The sequence below is a fragment of the Triturus cristatus genome, chromosome 10 (genome assembly GCF_964204655.1).
Source record: "Triturus cristatus chromosome 10, aTriCri1.1, whole genome shotgun sequence".
Lineage (NCBI taxonomy): Eukaryota > Metazoa > Chordata > Amphibia > Caudata > Salamandridae > Triturus > Triturus cristatus.
In genome coordinates this window covers 163044199-163057568 of record NC_140593.1, presented here as the reverse complement: position 1 = coordinate 163057568, position 13370 = coordinate 163044199, and the positions used below count along the sequence as shown (strand labels likewise).

The 13370-nt window shown below is 45.1% G+C and overlaps 1 protein-coding gene across 3 annotated transcripts in view; it reads right to left on the bottom strand.

Annotated features, from left to right (window-relative positions):
- PHKA1 (phosphorylase kinase regulatory subunit alpha 1) overlaps nucleotides 1-13370 on the bottom strand; it is a 1109231-nt gene that overhangs the window by 886689 nt on the left and 209172 nt on the right. The window lies entirely within an intron of this gene.

Sequence of the window (13370 nt, the reverse complement as noted above, 5' to 3'; positions counted from 1 at the left end):
AGAGTCAAAGGAACTGCACCATGAGGGTTTGGGCTGATAGGAGTGCGCACCCTAGTTGCCAGTGTGGTGTGGCTGCGGGTGCGGCCTAGCTGAGGGAGCACAAATAACACAGACAGCCACTCTCAGTTGCAGACTGGGCCGGAAGTCCAGAGCGACCTCCGCCCGTTTATTTAACCTCTCTGGCCATGCCTGTCCAGAGGGTGATACATTGTGTGGAGGCCCTTCTGGGCCATGGGTCCAGGGTCATGAGATCCGCGAATTCTAGACCGCTACAGCACTGACAGCACCGGAGAGCAGTAGGGCAAACATGGAGCTGGCAGTCAAGTAGGCCACGGAGGAAGCCACACACGTGGGGGGCCTTTCTGACAAGACACCCTGGTCCGCACACTAGTCCATGATGAAAAAATGTCACATAGACTCCCAGGCTCTTTTCACTGCCATTGGTCAGGCCTCCTGCACCACCACCAGGAATACAGCGTTAGTCCCTGTTCTAAGATAGGTCTTGCATGTTTCATATTTGGTAATTGGGAGTATTATTTAAAAGATTTTTTGGGACATGACCCATATGTCCTAAAAAAAAAACATTTGCAATGCAATAGGTCTCACATTTAAATGCAAGACCTATTGCATTTCAAAGAAGGCGCAGCAACTGTCCCGTCTGCTTGAAAAGAGAAAGCACGCATGGCACGCTGAATGTAAGCAAAGCACATTGTGCGTGCAGTAAGAGAAACTCAATAAAGAAAATAGAGCTTACAGACTTAAGAACACCAAACCGTGTAACAACCGAAGTAAAAGGGGGAGAGGATGTGGTCTAAAGGCTAAAGCGTTCGACTTCAAATCTGGGGAACCGGGTTCAAGTGTCGGCCAGTGTTCTGGGCAAATCACTTAATCTCCCCATTCCCAACAAAAATGAATGTGTCCGTATGTAACGCAACTAGTGCTCATGTAAAGCGCTCTGATACCTTCGGGTCAAGTTTGCGCTATATAAAACTCTAGGGGAAAAAAAAGTGCCAGTCGCCATTGGAAGTTACACATGAAGACAAGGCGGTACTAAGGAGGGACTAGCCAGGCTATTTAGGAATCAGAAGCCAGCATTTACGAAGGAGAATGTCACAAGACAATGACAAATATAGACTGGGCTGGGCTTCTATTCCGTACTCTACAACAAATCTCGCAGAGCAGCGCATGCGCATTGACTCTAGACTTGACCTGAAAACCCTGACTCCACAGGTAACAGCCGCTCACCATACTCTACACAGGGGGTCTTGAACAGGAAACAGGGATCCCTCCCCCACCCTAATACTGGAACACCCACCAAGAATGCATATAAAGTGCACACTGCACATGAAGTGCACACTAACAACAGCATGCAAACTATGTGCCGGACGCAACAACTAGGTGTGCAGGTAAACTGTTCCGCCAATCCGCCTGGAGCTGCAGGGCACAAAGAAGAATACATGCTGAAACAGAGATTAAGTCAGCTGATCGCCTGGCTGGGGAAGGGGTGAGGCCTAAGCTTACAGGCTAAAGGTATGGGCAAATCTACAAATAAGCATGAGCAACCCTGAGGACAATGGGGTCGCTAGAGATGCGGCGGAAAGATGAGACCATGGCTCCCGCATTGTTGCTACGCACCACCCAAGGTGACACTACCAAGGCAGATAAATCTGATGCTATCTTTCAGGCCATACTGGACTCGCGCAGGGGCCTGAACAAAAAAAGTATGCAATTGGCATAGGGCTGCTGAGAGCTTACCACAGGAGGCTCACCGACAGGGTGGAAGAAACGAGGTCAACACTCGCTACCCTGCGGCTGTCAGTGTCCACTCTACAAAACCAGATGATTGATAAGACCTGGGACTGTGGCGCCTGCAGGACAGAGCAGAGGCCGCAGAAGGATGATCCAGTCGCAATAACATTACATCAATACGATTACCGCAGTGCATAGTAAGACACTTTGTAGAGTTATTTTTGGGAGACTAGTTGCTCAAGATGGTGCTCCGAACTCTCAGTCTCAATATTTTACAGAGGAACAGGCACACAGGTCCCCCCACCTGAACTTTACCCCTGGATGCCCCTGTACACCACTGATCTTCAAATTGCAACAGAGATGCCTTCCTTCAAAGAGCTAGATAGCATGCCGCATGGGAAGAGGAAGGACACAAGAGCCATATCTTCCTGGACAATACAGCACTGGTGCAGAGGAGGAGACAGAACTTCCTGGAGGTCAAGCGGGTTCAAAGGGCTCAGGAGATCCATTATGATCTGATCTACCTGGAAAAGGATTAAGTCTCAAAATAGGTCTCACTTTCTCCATGCCAGAGGAATTCTGGGGTGGCTGTAAGATGAAAGTCACAATGTCTCCTGGATACAGAATGACCGGTCTGATACCATCCGGAGGAGACAACCACAAGGGCACAATCTGCAACTGCCATGTGGGTGCCAACAAAAGCAAGCAGCAACGGAATGGCCCTCCATGATCTTGAATATCTGCACAAGGCATGAACCGAATGCCATGACCGTATCAAGAGATGGAGAAGTAGGTGAGGATGACATGGAAGTCACTATCCTGAGGACGGAGTTTCCCGATGTTGGGCTCACTCATCACCCCAGATCAGCAATTAATTGATATGAACAGCTTCTTGCATACCACAAACGACAAATTAAACTTTGTAAGTTATGTCTGGGCATGAACGGATGCGGCCAGTGCCATCCTACAGCAGAGGAGACATTTTATTATGACGCGCGAGTTGAAGGACACTCCCCCACAGAACACTGCAGATATGCAAATATACAAGGACTAATGTTGAGTTTTTGCATTTGATTTTGTTATTTGTAGTTATGGTTGGCTTTTGCCGGGGATCAAGGGAATACTCGTAGCTATACACAATAATACTCATGCAGCCCTAAACACACAACACATTTGAAACAACTAATACAGGATGCACTGCCTGTGAATCGACTCTGGAAACGCGAACGACCATCTGCTTCCTCGTTGATTACGAAAAACATCCCATAGATATAAGTTCCTCACATGAAATGTACGAGGTCTGGGCTGCCCCGCAAAACGCCATAGGGTAGTTTCTTTCCTCCTCAGGCGCAAAGTACAGACTGCTTGCCTGCAGGAGACACACAGGACAGCAGCAGAATTAGAAAAGCTTGGGAACGGATGGAAAGGCCAAATATATGGCACATTGTTTTCTGCCTCTTCACAAAAGGTAAGCCGATATGTATGCTCCGCGGGGCCCCCCTTGTGATACACTGGCTTACTGTAGACCCTTATGGAAGATTCACCATAATAGAAGGAGCTTTAGACAGGATTAACACTCTGATAGCAAACATCTATGTGCCTAACACTACACATCAACACTTACTTGAATATCTCACTATGCACCTTGTCTGCTCCCTGGACACACACCGGCTATGGGATGGCAATGTTAATATGGTGCTCAATTGCACTCTGGACCGATCAATACCCACTTCCATCAGGTTCTAAGGAGCAACAGTGGTGCGGTTATTCCGGTGGCAACTGTGAGACTTGTGGAGAGAGACACATCCCATGAGCCAGGAGTATTCCTGCTACTCAGGAGTACATGGCATACACGCACAACTAGATTTATGGCATTTATGCCACTCATATCACTCATCCACAACAACGAGTACCTGTGCTACACAGGCTCTGACAAGAGCCCCCTGCCATTGACATTAGTGATGGAGAGGGAATTGTTAAGGAATCCAACATGGAGATTAATTACGGCCTGATGCACTACCAGACCCCCCCCCACCCCAGTGCATAATGCGATAGGTGAGACAAAATGACAAGGGCACAGCCTCCGATTCGAATACAGAATGGGACGCGTACAAGGTAATTATTAGCAGACTATGTATTAAGACCTCTTACAGTGTTAAGAAAACACTAATGAGGGTGGTTCTACATGTGATGACTCGCCTCTGCAAACTGGAAATTACTGAAATCGAAACACCTGCAGAGAGACCATGACCCCAGGAACTGGCCAGCACACATCATACATCTGCACACATTACAAAAAATACATAGCAAGGTAACATGGGACGCAGATAGACCAAGATGCCTACTGGCATGACTAGTGAGGCCGGCCCCCCCGAAGAAGCCAGTCATTGCTATAAGGCTCCCTATGGGCAACGTGGTCACAACACAGGCCGAAATAATAGGGACCTTTTGTGGAATACACCACTCCCACAGCTAGTCAATACTCCCAAATAGCTTGATTATTGGCCTGGACATGACTCTAGGACATCACAACTGCAAAGTCTCTTTAAACGTGGCCCTAGAGGTGCAACAGATTCAAGTGGCAATAGATCAACTAGTGAAAAGAAAATTGCCAGGAATAGATGGACCTCCCCAGGAATTCTGTGATACTTATTGATCACGACTAGCCACCCACCCTAACAAGATTTATACTACCGCATTTCATATAGGACTACTCTGGAATCTACCAGAGAGGCCGCCATTGTGATCCTCCCAAAAAAAGGTACAGGACCCATTGGATGTCCGTCATACCACTCACTATCTCTCATAAATACTGAACACAAAATATTAAGGAAGATTATAGCCAACCGATTAATCCCTTACCTATCGGGGCTGATACACCCAGACCAGTGTGCTTTGTCCCGGGCAGCAACACAAAAGAATATTAGACTACTACATATCATGGCTCTAGTCGATAGACATCCAGGGGAACCAGCAGCGGTCTCACAGGACATAGAAAAGGCCTTTGATACCCCCATACCGCCCTACTTATTAGTATTTATTATGATTGGAATCAACGGTAACCTCCTGAAATGGATATGACTGCTAGACACGGAACCATTGGCCAGGGTGTGTACAGGTGATACGTTCTCTGACAGGTGGTGGTTGTGCAGAGGCACCCTCAGGCAGGACCCCTGTCACCCATTCTCTCAGTGTTGGCCCTCGAACTACTAACAAGCCTTCTGAGATCCAAAGGCTCAGTAGGGGTCATCAAAATTGGAAGAAGTCCCCATGCAGCCGTATGTACATGGATGATGCATTACTGTTTGCCAGAGACCCAGATCAGGCTCTACCCACCCCGACTAGGACAAATATTAAGTGAATTCAGGAGGTATCTGGATTCTTAATTAACAGGAAAAAGAAAATAAGGTACTTACCTGTAGTTACGGTTATCCAGTATTGGTATCTTTCATAGATTCACACGCCTGAATCATTCCCCGTTGTCGAGATGGGAGTCCCACGGTACCATAGTCAAGCAGTATTCAAATAATGCCATAGGCTATAATGGCCTTGACCCATGTTAAGTATAGCCTATCCATGCCCTTTTTTAAAAAGGACCACATGTTGAATGCAGCTGCTAGCACCCTCTAGAACCTTCCCAGCAGAGACAGTTTCCCTCAGATCTTCTCAGCACAAGTGAGAAGTGAGTATCTTAATGTATCAAAGAAACAGCTTCTACGGGGAGGAGAGTGGGTGCATGTGAATCTATGAAGGATACCAATACTGGATAACCATAGTTACAGGTAAGTAACTTATTTTCTTCTCTATTATTGGGGTATCTTTCATAGATTCACATGCCTGTATCAGAATAGCAAGCAGTCACATCCAATTTTGTAGTTTGTTGTGGATGGTGGGAGACTTAACACATCGTGAACCCACAATATCTTAGGTAACAAGAAATCCCCCTGAGGGCTATACCTGTGCGTACTGTTATGTGAATGGATGTACGGAATATACTCTGAAAAGAACGGTCAAACATCATCAATGTAGCAGCATTTCCATCTACACAGCCGTAGTGAGAGGAAAAGAAAGAGAATAATAACGTAACCAATAGTATCTCATAGATATACTTTATATGTTTTTTAATACATCCTAGTATATGAAAAACCACCATAAGAACAAAAAGACTCTTCCAAAAGACTAGAAAGAGGCTTACCTTAATGGAAGAGATGGCGAAGCACCGCTTGGCCTATCGCTGCATCTGCATTCTGCGCATATTCCAGGCAGTCGTGCTGGGTGAAAGTATGAGGGGACCTCCAGGTTGCAGCACAACAGATCTTTTCCAAAGTCACTCCTGCGAAGAGGGCTGCTGAAGTCGCAACCGCTGTGGAAGTGAGCCTATGCTGTCCTTTCCAGAGGATTCTTGGCTTGGACATGACAGAATTGTATCGCAGCCGATATCCATCTTGCAATAGTGGCTTTTGTTATTGTAGTCCCTTCTCTGTCTGCCTTGGCCATAGGTGACAAATAATTGATCAGTCTTTCGAATGTCCTTCGCTCTCTGAAGATCAAACTTAAGGCAACGTTTGACATCAAGCATATGTAGCGCCTGCTCTGCAGGCGTTGATGGCTGCGGAAAAATGGACCAGAGTATAACTAGCACATTGAGGTGGAATTGTGAACGCGCTTTAGGGCTAAACGAGGGATTAGTCCTTAGGATCACAGGTCTCCTTAAATATTAAAAAGGGTTTCCTAGTGGTGAATGCCTGGATTTAGCTTACCCTTCTGGCTGAGGTGATGGTCAGCAGAAGGGCGACTTTCCATGTTAGGTATTTCAATTCAGCTTTATGAATGGGTTCAAATGGTCTTTTTATGAGTTGCGCAAGAATCACGTTGAGGTTCCATTCCAGTGGAGGTGCTCGCACTGGAGGGAAAGCAAAGAACAGCCCCTTCACAAATTGTTTGATGAGGCTTGAGGTACAAAAAGAAGTGGCACTGGAAGCACTTCTTTAACAAGAGATGGAAGCCAGATGCACCTTAACTGAAGAGAAGACTAAACCTGATTTTGCCAAAGGGAGCAGATATGGTAAAATCTGTAGCGGGGATACTTGAAAAGGATGCTGATCATTTTGTTGGCACCAGAAACAAAACCTTGACCATTTTAGTTTATCTGTCTTGTTGGTGCTCTCCGCTCTGGATTTTGAGAGGATATCTCTGCACTCTTGAGAAATGTTCATGTCTCTAAATTTCAAGAATTCAGGAGCCAGGCATGTAAGTGAAGTGACTCCGGATTCGGGTGGTGTACTTGACCGTTGTCCCTGGATAGGAGAGAAGGAAACAGCTGCAGATGTATGCGTCTGGCTTCTGAGAGGTGAAGAAGTTCAAAGAACCAATGTTGCCAGGGCCACCTGTGCGCGATGAGAATCAGGCAACGTCCTTCCAGTTTCATTTTGGTCAGTATCGTGGGAATCAATGGGATGGGGAAAGGCATAGGCATATATCCCTGACCATCGCATTGAAAGGGCATTGCCCTGAGACCCAGGGAGGGGATATCTGCTGGCATAGGACCGGCATTCAGCTTTGATGTTCGTGGCTAACAGGTCCAGAGCTGGTTTGCCCCATAGAGCAAATAATCTATCTAGCTGGAATTGTTTGAGTTCCCATTCGTGGCAATTGTCTTTAGCTCTGCTGAGAGCATCTGCCAGCATGTTGTGTAAACCTGGAACATGCTCGGCCCTGAGAGAAATCCTGTGCTCTTTTGCCCAGCTCCACAGTTCCTGCGCTTCTAGAGAAAGCGTGAGAGATCTGTTCCCTCTCGGTTTGTTTATGTAGAACATACTGGTCATGTTGTCTGCACGGACCAGTATGGAAGCACCTGCAATGAAGGCCTGCAGAGAGGAATATGGACTACAACTCCAGTCTGTTGATACGACTTTGTTTTTGAGAATTGGACCCTTTGCCTTGAATTTGAAGGTCCTGCAAATGGCCTTCTCAGCCTTCCATGGAGGCATCCGTTGTCAGGATGTAGTCTGGTATGTTTGTAAGAAAGTCAGTCCTTTTGAAAGGATTGGTACCACCATTTCATTGCTATCTTCATGGCCGGAGAAGTCCGAATGATGTCTTCAAAGGATCATGATGTTTGAAGCCATTGCTTTTGCAATTCTTCTTGGAGAGGTCGCATTTTGAGCCTGGCCAAGGGAACCAAGTCTTTCGCCCGATGAACACATCCCTAGCAACGACTTGTATTTCCTTACAGAAAGGGACGTTTGTCCTTGAGATGGCCATAACCAATCGTCATAGACGGGTTTGACGTTCTTCCGACAAGAATGCTTTGCATTGGATTGTGTCCAATCTAGCTACCAGGAATGGTGCTATCCGATTGGGAATAAATGAGGACTTTGTGATGCTGACTGACAACCCCAGATTGCAGAACAGCCGCAAGCAAGCACTGGAGGTCCTGGTTACTTGCTTAGCCGCAGATGCCTTTTAACAGCCAGTTGTACAAGTAGGGGAATACTTGGCGGCCTTGGGAAAGTAGGGCTGCGGCTACGGGTGCCAGGCATTTTGTAAATATCCTGGGTGCTGACTTGAGGCCGAAATGAAGAAACTTGAATTGGTAGTGGTTACCAGCCACCGCAAATCTGAGGAATCTTTTATGCTTTCGGTGAATGTGGATGTAGAAATATGCGTCTTCCAAATTGTGGGAGGTCATGAAGTCTCCTTTGTTGAGACGACGTAAGATTTTGGCCAGAGTTACCATCCAAAAGTTTGCTTCCTAAGGAACTTGTTTAACTTGCTGAGATCCAAAACTGGTCTTCATTCCCCTGACTTCTTCATAATCAAGAAGAAATGGGAGTAGAAACCTTGCCCTTTTTGCAGAGTTGGAATCTTGATGGCTCCTTTTTCAAGCAAAATGCTTGCTTCTTTCTGCAATAAGTGAAGACGAGGGGGAGGGGCTCCCCTGGGTGGCGTAGTTGGAAGTTTTTGAACGAATGCCAGCGTGTGACCGATGGCAATCAAATCCAGTACCCAACGGTCCGACGTTATACTCTCCCAGTGCCGGATGAAACTGGATATCTTTGCACGCACAGGAAGGGAAAAATAGGGGAAGCTGGTACCCTGGGAAATCATTGTTTCCTTCCATTATCCCTGCCTTGGGTCAATGATCTTTTTCGACCCCCTTGGCGAGAGAAACCAGCCATGGCCGGTTGACGGTAGCAGGGGGTTCATAGGATTGCCTATATGGTCGCTCATAGGGCTCGTATTGTTGTGCACTTTGGAAGTTTCCTCTGTAGGTGGAAAAACCACGTCCTTTTGCCCCTCCGAATGGTACTTTCCTGTATTGAAGGGAACCTAAGAATTTCGCTGTAGCCGTGTCCTTTTTGATGGATACAAGGGCCTCATCTATATGTTTGCCAAACAAAGCATCCCCATCAAACGCCATATCCAGAACCTTAGACTGGACCTCCAATCTAAATGTGGTTTGCTTTCACCTATTCATGGCGCCTTAAGACTGCCCCACCTGCCAGTTGGCGGAACCCAATGTTGGCTAGGTCCAGGAGTAGGAAAGAGCAATTTCTTATACTTCAGTTCACTTGTCTCTTCACCTTTTTATGATGGATTATGAGAAGCTGCAAATCACAGAAAGTTGATCTTATGTGTTAGATTTACAGCACTCATCCGGCAGGGCCATGTTCATATAAGGAGATGGCTGAAATTGGAAGGAATGGCGAACAAGGATTCTGGAAAATTAGTGGGGTCGATTTCTGATACCATAGATAGGAAATTCAAATCTTTATGGCCAAATATTAAAAGAAAGGTGCTTAAGGCTTCAGTTTCTAAGGGCCATAAACGTAGTGATGATACACAATGCAGAGATTGGGTAGGAAAGGTCTAACAGAAAAGAGTTTCAGGAGAGGATATTCATGGGAAGACAAAAAAGGTGAGAGTAGTAGAGGACAAGGCCTTAAGCTGCGGTGTAGATGAATTGAATAGTACAGTGGGCACTGAGGATGAGCAAGATAAAGGCCTGCAGGATGTTCCAAAAATAGATGTTTTAGACGTGGTATCAGAAGAGGCTGAGATAGATTTATTGTACTCGTCTGATTTTGATTCCGACCAGGATGTGGTAAGGTAAAAAGGAAGGGAACATTAGACGAGCTATGAAAGGCCTCAGAATCAAAGATGACTATACTTGATCCTTTTGGGGATGAAATGTTCGATCCTCTGTTAATTAAGGAACCACTATCCACAGAGTGGGCACCATCACTGCATGTGGCACGGCATATCACCTTCTAGTTAAGGAGAGGAAACGTCTGGCTGAAGGGTTGAGGTCTTGCCAGGACCGTCTTTTAGATATCATTGGACCTCTAACAAAGATTTTTGAGATTGCAGTGTAGACTTATTTGAATTAGAGTCCTGTAAATCCTGGGGAGCTTCGCCAGAGGGTGCAGCGGTCTATTTGTTTACTTGAGAACGCTAATACTGACATGCCTAATGAAAGAAGGAAGAGCATTTTATTAAAATATGATCTAAATTAATGGAACTGGCAATCAAAGAAGGAGGTCCGAATTTTAATGGCTACCTTTTTGGGGATGGCTATATTAAGGAAAGGTGAAGTATGTGGGAGTGTTTAACTTTATGCAGAAATCACATAAAGACAGCAAGAACGTTTTTGCAGAGAGAGTTTCTGCTAGGGCCAGAGAAAAAGGGGTTGGTTCCCCAGTCTAGGACAGAGAACTTCCAGATCCTTCTTAGGTCGGAGATCTAAACCCTTTTTGGATATGGTCAGTTTTGATACATACAGAACCTCTCGGGGTTGTTTCACGCAAACGAAGTGAACTAGATTGAGATCATCAAAAGGAGATAGATGCCAAAAGGGTTTTTCTGTAGGTAAGTTTATTTCAAGACCATTCAGATATCCCAGGAAAGTTGAGCGGCAGGCTAGCCCAATAATAAGGGAATTGGACGATGCTGACTGAAGATCCTTGGGTTTTAGAGATGGTCAAGGGATACAAAATAGAATTTATGGAGAATCTAGTGCAGAGAATAATGTCTCAAAAAATATTTTTTTATTTTTTGGGACGAAGCAAGGGCATTCATAACAAAGGAGGTAGGGGATTTAGTTGCATAAGGAGAAATAACAGAGTTAGTGGATGGTTTTCTGGGTTTCATCAGCCTCAATTTCTTGGTGGAGAGGAAAGAAAAGGGATGTGCTTGGTGACAAACTTAAAAGAGTTGAATGAGTGGGTTGTATACCATCATCTCAAGAAGGAAGATGTTGTGAGACATGTGGAAAAGAGGTGATTGGTTAGCAAGGTTGGAGCTGAAAGATGCTTATCTAAAGGTTCCGATTTAAGAGCCACAGTAGACTTTTCTGTAGTTCAGATAGATAGTTAAGTTGTGGAAATTCAGGAGTCTTCCTTTCGGTCTTTGGACGGCACCATGGTGTTTTACGAAGGTGCTTCGGCCGGTAGCATCCTTGTTACAGGCAAGCGGAGTCAAGTTGGTCATATACTTAGATGACCGTCTACTGATGGGACAGAACATGGATTTTACAACACCCAGAAATGGCAATAGAGCTTTTGGAGTCCCTGGGATTTGTAGTAAGCAGGAAAAAAATCATGTTTGGTTCAATGTCAGGGTTTTGTGGTGGATATGAATCAGACAGGGTTGAGACTATCAGGGGAGAAGTTGAAGAGGTTGAGAAAGGAGCTGCGAAGGGTTTTAAGGATGGAGGAGTAAGATTAAGTTTGCTGGCAAGAATTCTAGGCTTATTGTAATCGACCATTCAAACGATTTTTCCAAGTTCTCTTTATTATTGAGCTATGGTGAGATTGAAAATGAAGTGTCTGAGACAGAGTGGGTCATATTCTAAGACAATTCTTTTGGATCAGGATTCGAAGGAGGAGTCGAATTGGTGGCTTCAAAATACGAATTTTGGGGAGGGCCTGAAAATAGTGAGAGTCACATAAGAGTTTGTAAGTATAGGGTGCGAGATGTGAAACTATGTTCGCAGGTGGCCGGTGGACAGAGTAAGAGAAGAAACTGCACATCAACTGTTTGGAATTGTTGGCAGGTTCATTTAAAATGCACTGCTTTACTCACGGGTTAAAAAAATGTTGCGTGATGCTTTGCATGGACAATGTGTCTGCAGTAAGATAAGCCAACAAGATTGGTGCCTCTCGATTGAAGAGGTTGGCGGATCTGGCAAAGGTTTTGGGAATGTTGTTTGAGCAAAGGGATATATGTTATGGCAAACCATATCCCTTGTCTAAGCAATGGTGCAGCTAATTGGTTTTCGAGAAATTTCAAGAACTCAAGTGATTGGGAATTGAACATAGTGGCGTTTGAGGATTCCTGAGATTCGAGGTCCATTCGGTGTGGATCTCTTAGCAAACAGGTTGAACACTCAGCTACCAGAATTCTTAAGTTGGAGACCGGATCCAGAAGCATGGGAGGAAGATGTGTTCTTACAGGACTGGAGAGGGCTGGCTCCTTATATGTATCCTCCTTGCCTAGATTATTGCTGCAAGAGAGCAGGTGAAAGGAGACCATGGTTGTGTTAACTCCAACCGGGAGGTCACAAGCTTGGTTCCCTATCATGATGGAGATATCGGTGGATTTCACTGTATGCATTCCAAGATTCAGGAGCATGATATTAGGTCCTCTCGCAGTATATCACAGTCAAGTTGAGTGGGGTCTGCTTGCATTGATGGCATGGAGAATTTCAGGAGACAGTGGGAAATGCTAGGCCTTTCGGCGGAAGCTTTCATACTTATAACAGGATCCTGGGCATCATGAACAAGAAAGGCATATATATTGCCATGGCAGAAATGGGTTTGTTAGTGCTTTCAATGTTTTTTTTTATCGCATTTCAACTGATGTAGTTAATGTGATTCATTATTCGACTGAGTTGTTTGAGTCGGGCTTTCTTAAAGAACGGTAAATGTGTATAGATCTGCTTTTGCAGCTACGCATTCTTTAGTTAATGGGGTGTCTATTGGTCAGAATGTGGTGGTTAAGAAAATCATGTGTAGTAAGAGAGTTTCGAAACCTGCAGTCGCTAAGTATTCCTCATTGTGGGGTGTTAAGAAGGTTTTAACTGTGGTGAAAAGCTGAGGCAACAATGTAAGTTGAAGCCTGAAGCAGATTTCCTGGAAGTTGACTATGTTATTGTGTTTGGTGTTGTGAGGGCACTGTGTGTGGTCAGTTGTATGAGGAGAGGTTGAGAGGCAATAGTATGGCCCAATTTTTAACATCTTACAGAATACCACATAGACCTCTTTCTCCAGTGACTTTGGCAAGATGGGTCTCACGCCACATTGTGGTGATGAGAGGGTGGTGTGGATGCGAGTAGATTTGGAGCACATTCTGTTCGGGGCACATCTGTATCGCAAGCTTTTGTTTTGAGTGGAGGACTAAAAGATATTTTGAGACCTGCAGATTGGTCAAATAGGAATATGTTTAATAAATTATTTTAAACCTGTTGTGAGTGCTATTGATGTGTTAGTGGGCCTCTGAACTTGCATACTGTTAGCCTCCATAGCTTGACATAAAATGTAGATTTTCCACAGCCTGGTAGGTAAAATATCTGGATTCTATTAAAGATACAAAGGCTTCTATTTACATACTGAAAAATG